Source organism: Chrysoperla carnea (assembly GCF_905475395.1).
Source record: "Chrysoperla carnea chromosome X unlocalized genomic scaffold, inChrCarn1.1 SUPER_X_unloc_45, whole genome shotgun sequence".
NCBI lineage: Eukaryota > Metazoa > Arthropoda > Insecta > Neuroptera > Chrysopidae > Chrysoperla > Chrysoperla carnea.
Window position 1 is genome coordinate 5,001 of NW_025408173.1, and position 10,000 is coordinate 15,000.

General features: G+C 27.8%; 3 non-coding genes across 3 annotated transcripts in view; all 3 read right to left on the minus strand.

The window, feature by feature from the left end:
• Positions 1-1,616, minus strand: part of LOC123304376 — a 4,577-nt gene extending 2,961 nt beyond the window's left edge. Inside the window, exon 1 of the ribosomal RNA XR_006536402.1 lies at positions 1-1,616. This exon is cut by the window's left edge and continues 2,961 nt beyond it. This is a non-coding gene — a ribosomal RNA (large subunit ribosomal RNA).
• A 635-nt stretch (positions 1,617-2,251) lies between these two features.
• Positions 2,252-2,406, minus strand: LOC123304373. The gene has a single exon (XR_006536399.1). It is a non-coding gene; the product is annotated as a 5.8S ribosomal RNA (ribosomal RNA).
• A 953-nt stretch (positions 2,407-3,359) lies between these two features.
• On the minus strand, positions 3,360-5,515 carry LOC123304379. Its single transcript, XR_006536405.1, has one exon. It is a non-coding gene; the product is annotated as a small subunit ribosomal RNA (ribosomal RNA).
• Between the last annotated feature and the right edge of the window lie 4,485 nt (positions 5,516-10,000).

Genomic DNA, 10,000 nt, shown 5'->3' on the forward strand with positions numbered 1-10,000 from the left:
TTGGTTCATCCCACAGCGCCAGTTCTGCTTACCAAAAGTGGCCCACTTGGCACTCTGATCCATATATAAAAAATATATTCTCATAGCTTCACATTATAAATAATGTTTTTAAGCAAGCTAGAGATCTCACCCATTTAAAGTTTGAGAATAGGTTGAGGTCGTTTCGGCCCCAAGGCCTCTAATCATTCGCTTTACCGGATGAGACTCTTATATAATGAACGCCAGCTATCCTGAGGGAAACTTCGGAGGGAACCAGCTACTAGATGGTTCGATTAGTCTTTCGCCCCTATACCCAGTTCCGACGATCGATTTGCACGTCAGAATCGCTACGGACCTCCATCAGGGTTTCCCCTGACTTCATCCTGACCAGGCATAGTTCACCATCTTTCGGGTCCCAGCGTGTACGCTCTAGGTGCGCCTCTATTATAATATAATCCGAAAACTAAATTATAATAATATAAGACGCCCTAGGAGTGCGATATTTAATACATAATATAAATATATCCTCCTTTTATCATTTATAAAAAAATATAAATAATATTTACTTTCATTGTGCCTTTGGGTTTCATAAAATTTATAAATATTTCGATGAAAAAATATTTTATTCCCAATGACTTGCGTACATGCTAGACTCCTTGGTCCGTGTTTCAAGACGGGTCCTGAAAGTACCCAAAGCTATATCGTCGCTGACAGATAAATTTTTAATAAAAAAAAATGAGCCAGTTCATTATCATACACCTACTGACAGTTAAATAGTATCATATAACGGCATAAAATCCGTATATATAATATGTTTTAATAAAAAAACCTATTTATACTCGTGGTGGATCTGAACGCGTTATTAACGCGACTCAATATCAATTTATAATTAATACCATCAAACAATTAATCAAGAAACATAGGCGTTTAACATACACAAAATATTATCAAAAAATAATATTGTACATTAATCAACGCACCAATGCCTATAGATTAATATTTAATGGGTCGCAACGTCCTACAAGATGAGAAGTGCATACCTCGTTATCATACAATTAACAATATACAGCAGTGCATATATTTTTACTAAAAATAAATTCCTAATAAAAATTTTTGTCACATGCTAGTACAAATTGGTTGATTAACGATAAAAAGTAAATGAATCTCATCTTTCGACCTTTCGGGTTTCTCAGGTTTACCCCTGAACGGTTTTACGTACTCTTTAACTCTCTCTTCAAAGTTCTTTTCAACTTTCCCTCACGGTACTTGTTCGCTATCGGTCTCGTGGTAATATTTAGCCTTAGATGGAGTTTACCACCCACTTAGAGCTGCACTCTCAAGCAACCCGACTCTAAGGAAAGATTCACCTATCATCAATAATAATCACTACGGGCCTGGCACCCTCTATGGGTATATGGCCCCATTCAAGATGGACTTGGATGTATTATATAACAATAGGTTTATATTGAATCTTCCTAAACACTACATTCCCCAAGTGTCTGTTTATCAGCCACGGGGTTCAGTGCTGGGCTTATCCCTGTTCGCTCGCCGCTACTAAGGGAATCCTAGTTAGTTTCTTTTCCTCCGCTTAATAATATGCTTAAATTCAGCGGGTAATCTCACCTACTCTGAGGTCGTAAAAGTTTTTAGAAGTATTAAAACAAAAATTTTTTTTATATATTATGTTTTTGTTATATTTTATAAGTAAACAATTTTCTTAATTATTCATACTCAAATTTTTTTAATATTATTATATAATATTATTTTTATATTTATCTAAAGAGAAGAAAATAAAAAATAAATAATTATATATATTAATTTTTTTCGAGTATATTGAAAATTTTATTACAAATAAAATATTCCATAACAAAATATTAATATATAATATTTTTGTTTATTCTTCTTTATTTAATATTTTAAAAATATATTATTAATATCATTTATTATTAATATTATTATTAACATAAAGTTTTATAATATTATATATAAATGATAAAAAATAATATTGATATATTAATTTAAAAATGTCGACAAATAATAAAAAATATATAAATTTTAAATGCTATTAAAAACATTTTATATTTATTTTTTTCTTATATTTGGCGTAAAACATTCATATATAAATAATTTTACATTTCTTTTATAAAAATTTTATTTATCAATTTAATTAAATATGAAAAAATAAATTTTCTTTTTTAATTATTGATAAATTTCTTTTTCATAAAAAAAATTTTATGTAAAATAATCTTTTATTATATTAATATAATGTATACGACCCTCAGCCAGATGTGGTCCGGGAACAGTATCCAAGGACCGCAATGTGCGTTCGAAATGTCAATGTTCATGTGTCCTGCAGTTCACAAGTTGACGCGCAATTAGCTGCGTTCTTCATCGACCCACGAGCCAAGTGATCCACCGTCCAGGGTAATCTTTTTAAATTTTAAATGTAAGTATTATTATTAATAATAATCTTTATTTTTAATATAAAAAATAAAATTATTAATTTATATATCTTTATAAATTCTTTTAAAATAAAAAAATTTTTCTAGAATATAAATTATATATTTTATTTTAAATATAAATATATATAAATTAAAGATATTATGGTATTAATAAATATATACATAACATTTTTGATATTTTTGTTAGTGCTAGCTAGATATAATAATTAATATTTGGTATATTTTATAGAAATGTATTTATTTTTTTTTTATAAATTATTTTCTACATAAAAATATATATAATATTAATATGGTACAAAACAAATGGGTTTGTTTTTTAACATAATAACTTTTAATAAAAAAAAAGAAATATCAAGACAAAACATAAAGAAATTTAAATTTGAAATAAATTTTATTCTTTAAAAAAATTTTATCTTGTGTTTTCTTTATTTTTATTATATAACATAGAAAAATAAAAATATAGATTATATCAATTATAATCTTATTTTATTTTTCTTAATAGAGATTATATACATATAAACAAATAATTTCAATATATTCTATTTTTAATTTCACTTTTTTATAAGAGAAATTATTTATAGATTTTATTAATAATTATTGTTTAATAATAATAATAATATTGAATATAAAAATATTTTATATGTAACAAATATATTATTAATATTTATATAATATTCTCTATATTATATGTATAGATATATTATGTGTATAAAAAAAGTTTGGCGTATTACTTTAATATGATATCATAACCAAAATAAATCTCTTTTAACACATAATTACTATTATATATTTTGAGAAAATAACATATTAATATGTTATTTTGTTAAAAAAAATATTTCTTATCAATAATATTTTTATTTTTTGGAATATTTAAAAACAATACAAAAAATATAAATAAATATATTTTATATATATCGTTAATGATCCTTCCGCAGGTTCACCTACGGAAACCTTGTTACGACTTTTACTTCCTCTAAATGATCAAGTTTGGTCATCTTCCCAGCAACATCGGCAATATCAGAAATATTGCCGCGTACCAGTCCGAAGACCTCACTAAATCATTCAATCGGTAGTAGCGACGGGCGGTGTGTACAAAGGGCAGGGACGTAATCAACGCGAGCTTATGACTCGCGCTTACTGGGAATTCCTCGTTCATGGGGAACAATTGCAAGCCCCAATCCCTAGCACGAAGGAGGTTCAGCGGGTTACCCGGACCTTTCGGCCTGGGAGGACACGCTGATTCCTTCAGTGTAGCGCGCGTGCGGCCCAGAACATCTAAGGGCATCACAGACCTGTTATTGCTCAATCTCGTGCGGCTAGAATGCCGCCTGTCCCTCTAAGAAGAATTATTTGTACGCCGGCAGTAAAAACCACATCAAAAAACTGCGTACCCATACACCATAACATATGCAACATAAAGCACAATATATACAAAATATAATCTTGATCGTTAAATCTCAAAAATACATGCATATATAAATACAATACATAACACACATGAAAATGAATGAAATGGGAAACAAACAGCCGATGGGCCTTGAGATGCCGGTAAAGTACGTCTATTTAGCAGGCTAGAGTCTCGTTCGTTATCGGAATTAACCAGACAAATCGCTCCACCAACTAAGAACGGCCATGCACCACCACCCACCGAATCAAGAAAGAGCTCTCAATCTGTCAATCCTTCCGGTGTCCGGGCCTGGTGAGGTTTCCCGTGTTGAGTCAAATTAAGCCGCAGGCTCCACTCCTGGTGGTGCCCTTCCGTCAATTCCTTTAAGTTTCAGCTTTGCAACCATACTTCCCCCGGAACCCAAAAGCTTTGGTTTCCCGGAAGCTGCCCGCCGAGTCATCGGAGGAACTTCGGCGGATCGCTAGCTGGCATCGTTTATGGTTAGAACTAGGGCGGTATCTGATCGCCTTCGAACCTCTAACTTTCGTTCTTGATCAATCAAAACATTTTTGGCAAATGCTTTCGCTTCTGTCCGTCTTGCGACGATCCAAGAATTTCACCTCTAACGTCGCAATACGAATGCCCCCATCTGTCCGTATTAATCATTACCTCGGAGTTCCGAAAACCAACAAAATAGAACCGAGGTCCTATTCCATTATTCCATGCACACAATATTCAGGCAAAATTTGAGCCTGCCTTAAGCACTCTAATTTGTTCAAAGTAAACGTACCGGCCCACCTCGACACTCAATTAAGAGCACCGCGACGGGATTGCAATTGGGGGCTGCCACCGCTCTTAACGGTTAAACACTTACGACAAATTACATAATAAAAATATATATAATGCATTAAATAAATAATAACACTAAAATATACTTTATACATAATCTGTACCACCCACCGGTAGGACGTCCCACATAACATGCTAGTTAAACAATGCGAGCATTGAACCAACAGTGTAGGACACAGATTCGACTACGAGCTTTTTAACCGCAACAACTTTAATATACGCTATTGGAGCTGGAATTACCGCGGCTGCTGGCACCAGACTTGCCCTCCAATGGATCCTCGTTAAAGGATTTAAAGTGTACTCATTCCGATTACGGGGCCTCGGATGAGTCCCGTATCGTTATTTTTCGTCACTACCTCCCCGTGCCGGGAGTGGGTAATTTGCGCGCCTGCTGCCTTCCTTGGATGTGGTAGCCGTTTCTCAGGCTCCCTCTCCGGAATCGAACCCTGATTCCCCGTTACCCGTTACAACCATGGTAGGCGCAGAACCTACCATCGACAGTTGATAAGGCAGACATTTGAAAGATGCGTCGCCGGTACGAGACCGTGCGATCAGCTTAAAGTTATTCAGAGGCACCAAATTAAACGATGCAAATTAAAATTTACACCGATTGGTTTTGATCTAATAAAAGCATTCCTTCCATCTCTGGTCGGAACTCTGTTTGCATGTATTAGCTCTAGAATTACCACAGTTATCCAAGTAAATGTGGGTACGATCTAAGGAACCATAACTGATATAATGAGCCTTTCGCGGTTTCACCTTAATTTGGCTTGTACTGAGACATGCATGGCTTAATCTTTGAGACAAGCATATGACTACTGGCAGGATCAACCAGGGAACTATTTGTATTTATAATATTAAATATATAATAATATACATGATATTTTTGTTTTCTTATTATAAGAAAAAAAATTTTCATACAATAATTATTAATATATAATAATATTATTACAATTTCATTTTAAATATCAGATGGTCTCACCCATTACTGATATAAATTTTTTTTTTTTTATATCTCTATTGTTTTAAAATTAATAGAAAAAACATATGAGATATATATATTATTATTAATTTTTTTTTTTTTCAAATATATATTTTATTATGTCATTTATATAATTTTTTTGCTTTTACAAAAAGAAATATATAACATGTTATTCATAATAAATATTATTGAATAAAAAAAAAAAAAAATAATTATGATTTTTGTCAGACCATCACCAAATGGGTCTTAAAATATTTCAAACATTTTCTCATACTCGTCGCTAGATTGAAAGCGTCATTTATTTTTTAATTTTATTTAAAAAGTTAATTTTAAATAAAAAACGTTATAATAACACTTAATATTCTCGCTTGGTATGAGGTGAGTCAATGTAATATTATTTATAAAAATAATTTTTATATAAATATTGTGTGCTCATATGGGAGTGTAAAGTTTAAAACTTATAACCCATGAACTTGCTTTGACAAAAAAATTTATATGTTATTCTATTTATAATCAATAATTTAATAAAAAAAAATTTTTTTTTAAATATTGATATAAAAAGATATACATATAGAGGTTTTTTTACAAAATTCTCATTAATTAATTTTTTTTTTTTTCAAATATATATTTTATTATGTCATTTATATAATTTTTTTGCTTTTACAAAAAGAAATATATAACATGTTATTCATAATAAATATTATTGAAAAAAAAAAAAAAAAAATAATTATGATTTTTGTCAGACCATCACCAAATGGGTCTTAAAATATTTCAAACATTTTCTCATACTCGTCGCTAGATTGAAAGCGTCATTTATTTTTTAATTTTATTTAAAAAGTTAATTTTAAATAAAAAACGTTATAATAACACTTAATATTCTCGCTTGGTATGAGGTGAGTCAATGTAATATTATTTATAAAAATAATTTTTATATAAATATTGTGTGCTCATATGGGAGTGTAAAGTTTAAAACTTATAACCCATGAACTTGCTTTGACAAAAAAATTTATATGTTATTCTATTTATAATCAATAATTTAATAAAAAAAAATTTTTTTTTAAATATTGATATAAAAAGATATACATATAGAGGTTTTTTTACAAAATTCTCATTAATTTTTTTACAAAAATAATAATACAATATTTAATATCAAAATAATCCAAACTGATTACCATCCAGACTATTATCAATATATATAAGATTGTATTATTATTCATTTCAATACATATTTATTAAAACTGAGATAAAATTTCATATATTAATAAATATGCATGTGTAAAAAAAAAAATTTTTATATAATAATTGAAAATGTTTTTGCTATTATTTTGTATACATACATTAAATAATTGATAACAATTTAATACAATGTACACCTAAAAAATAATAACAGCATATACATATTCGAAACATTACTAGCAAAAAAACCAAAATACAATATTAAATATCAAAACTGATTACCATCCAGAATATTTTGAGTATATATATATATATAATTTTGTATATTTTGCGTTCATGTTAATAAAATATATAAATGATACATATTTGAAAAGTGTTATTCTTCTTTCTCTTCTTTCTGTTTTTTCGTAATATCATGGTGTCCATAGACATGCAAAAGCGTCATACCAAGCCATATACATACCTACACCACCTTTGTTGAATGATACACGAACAGTATGAAAATTAAACAACATATTCAATATCATTTTATATTATACTAAAATAAATGTTATTCTATTAAGAAAGTGTATATTTTTAAATTTGGCATTCATTACATAGTCAAAATACAATAATAATATAGATGATACATATACGATAATTGTTATTTTTCTTTCTGTTTTTTCGTGATATCATGGTGTCCATAGAATTGCAACGACGTCATACCAAGCCATATACAACTCTACACCACCTTTGTTGAATGATACACTTAGAGTATGAAAAATAAACAAATTATACTATATCATACTATATCATATATGTAAGACTGTTGAACATAATACCACAAAATACACTATTTCATATAGATATACATTCATTCTTGTCAACATAAAAGTACGTTATAAATGATACATATACAATAAGTTTTATTCCTCTTTCTGTTATTCCGTAATATCATAGTGTCCATAGAATTGCAACGACGTCATACCAAGCCATATACAACTCTACACCACCTTTGTTGAATGATACACGGACAGTATGAAAAATAAACAACCTATTCTATACCATTTAATATCATACTAAAACATGAAACAAATGTTATTCTATTAAAAAGTGTATTATTTTATTATATTTAGTATTCATTACACAGTCAACATACATAAATGATACATATACGATAAGTGTTATTCCTCTATCTGTGCATCCGTAATATCATAGTGTCCATAGAATTGCAACAACGTCATACCAAGCCATATACAACTCTACACCACCTTTGTTGAATGATACACGGACAGTATGAAAAATAAACAACTTATACTATACCATACTATATCATATGTGTGAGACTGCTGAACGTAATACCACTAATACACTGTTATACATAGATATACATTCATCTCATTAACTTACACGCACTATCCATCATATATATTAAAGACATTACACCCGGTGCTTCAAACTCAAAATATGATAATGTTTAAAATGGCTTTAAACATCATAAACTTTACAGAATAATCAAAATTTAAAGAAAAAAATTTTAAAAAAAAAATTTTTTTCAGCTAAAAATTTTTATTTTGGGACCAAAAAATTTTTTTTTGCTTTTATCATATTTTATTAATGAAATTTATGCATTATAATAAATTATTCAATAAACATTAATAATTATAATAAATTATTAAAAAATTTTTGGAATTAATGCAAATTTTTAGAAAAAAATGTATATTTTTTTTTTATATACAAATCGTACATGTTATATTGCGACAGGGTACCGGTATAATACATGTGATACATATGTAGATTTTCGAAAAAATTTTTATCCTTTTAAATGGTCCTAAATACTATATAAAGGTAAAATATATAGAATTTTTCGGGATTCATTAAAAAATTTTAGGGAAAAAATTTCATTTTATTTTATATACAAATCGTACATGTTATATTGCGACAGGGTACCGGTATAATACATGTGATACATATGTAGATTTTCGAAAAAATTTTATCCTTTTAAATAGTCCTAAATACTATATAAAGGTGAAATATATAGAATTTTTCGGGATTCATTAAAAAATTTTAGGGAAAAAATTTCATTTTATTTTATATACAAATCGTACATGTTATATTGCGACAGGGTACCGGTATAATACATGTGATACATATGTAGATTTTCGAAAAAAATTTTATCCTTTTAAATAGTCCTAAATACTATATAAAGGTAAAATATATAGAATTTTTCGGGATTCATTAAAAAATTTTAGGGAAAAAATTTCATTTTATTTTATATACAAATCGTACATGTTATATTGCGACAGGGTACCGGTATAATACATGTGATACATATGTAGATTTTCGAAAAAAATTTTATCCTTTTAAATAGTCCTAAATACTATATAAAGGTAAAATATATAGAATTTTTCGGGATTCATTAAAAAATTTTAGGGAAAAAATTTCATTTTATTTTATATACAAATCGTACATGTTATATTGCGACAGGGTACCGGTATAATACATGTGATACATATGTAGATTTTCTAAAAAAATTTTATCCATTTAAATGCTTCTAAATACTGTATAATGCAAATATATATAATAATTTACAGAATTAATACAAAATTTTTATTGTACAAATTCACATTAATAGTTAATTGGTTAAAAAAAAATTTCAATACACAATGGGAATCAGGCTATTTTATTGGAACTTATTTATAATTAATTCATAATATATTTTTCTATATAAATTGATTAATTGTTTTTACATTCACCGTGTAAACGTATACACCATTCAAGTAACATAAAAAAAAAAAAAAAAAAAAAAATTATTATTATATTCTAGTAATACATAATAGTTATTCGCTAAAAAATATTTAATAGACAATAAAAATCTGACTATTCTGTTGTGAACTTATAAATTATTGATTCAAAATATATTTCTCTACCTAAATTTATTAATTGTATACACGCCCCCATGTACGTTGTTCAAGTCATATATTATTTTGCATAAGGATTACAAATAAATATTATATAATAAATAAGAGTTAATAAAAATTTAAAATTTATTATCCATTTTAAATTTATCAGCTAAATAAATATTTTTACATTCTTTTAAATTATTACTTTTTATTGTATTAAGAGTATATATCTAGTTTTATTAATCTTAATCCTTTTACAAGCACTAATATTATTTATACATAA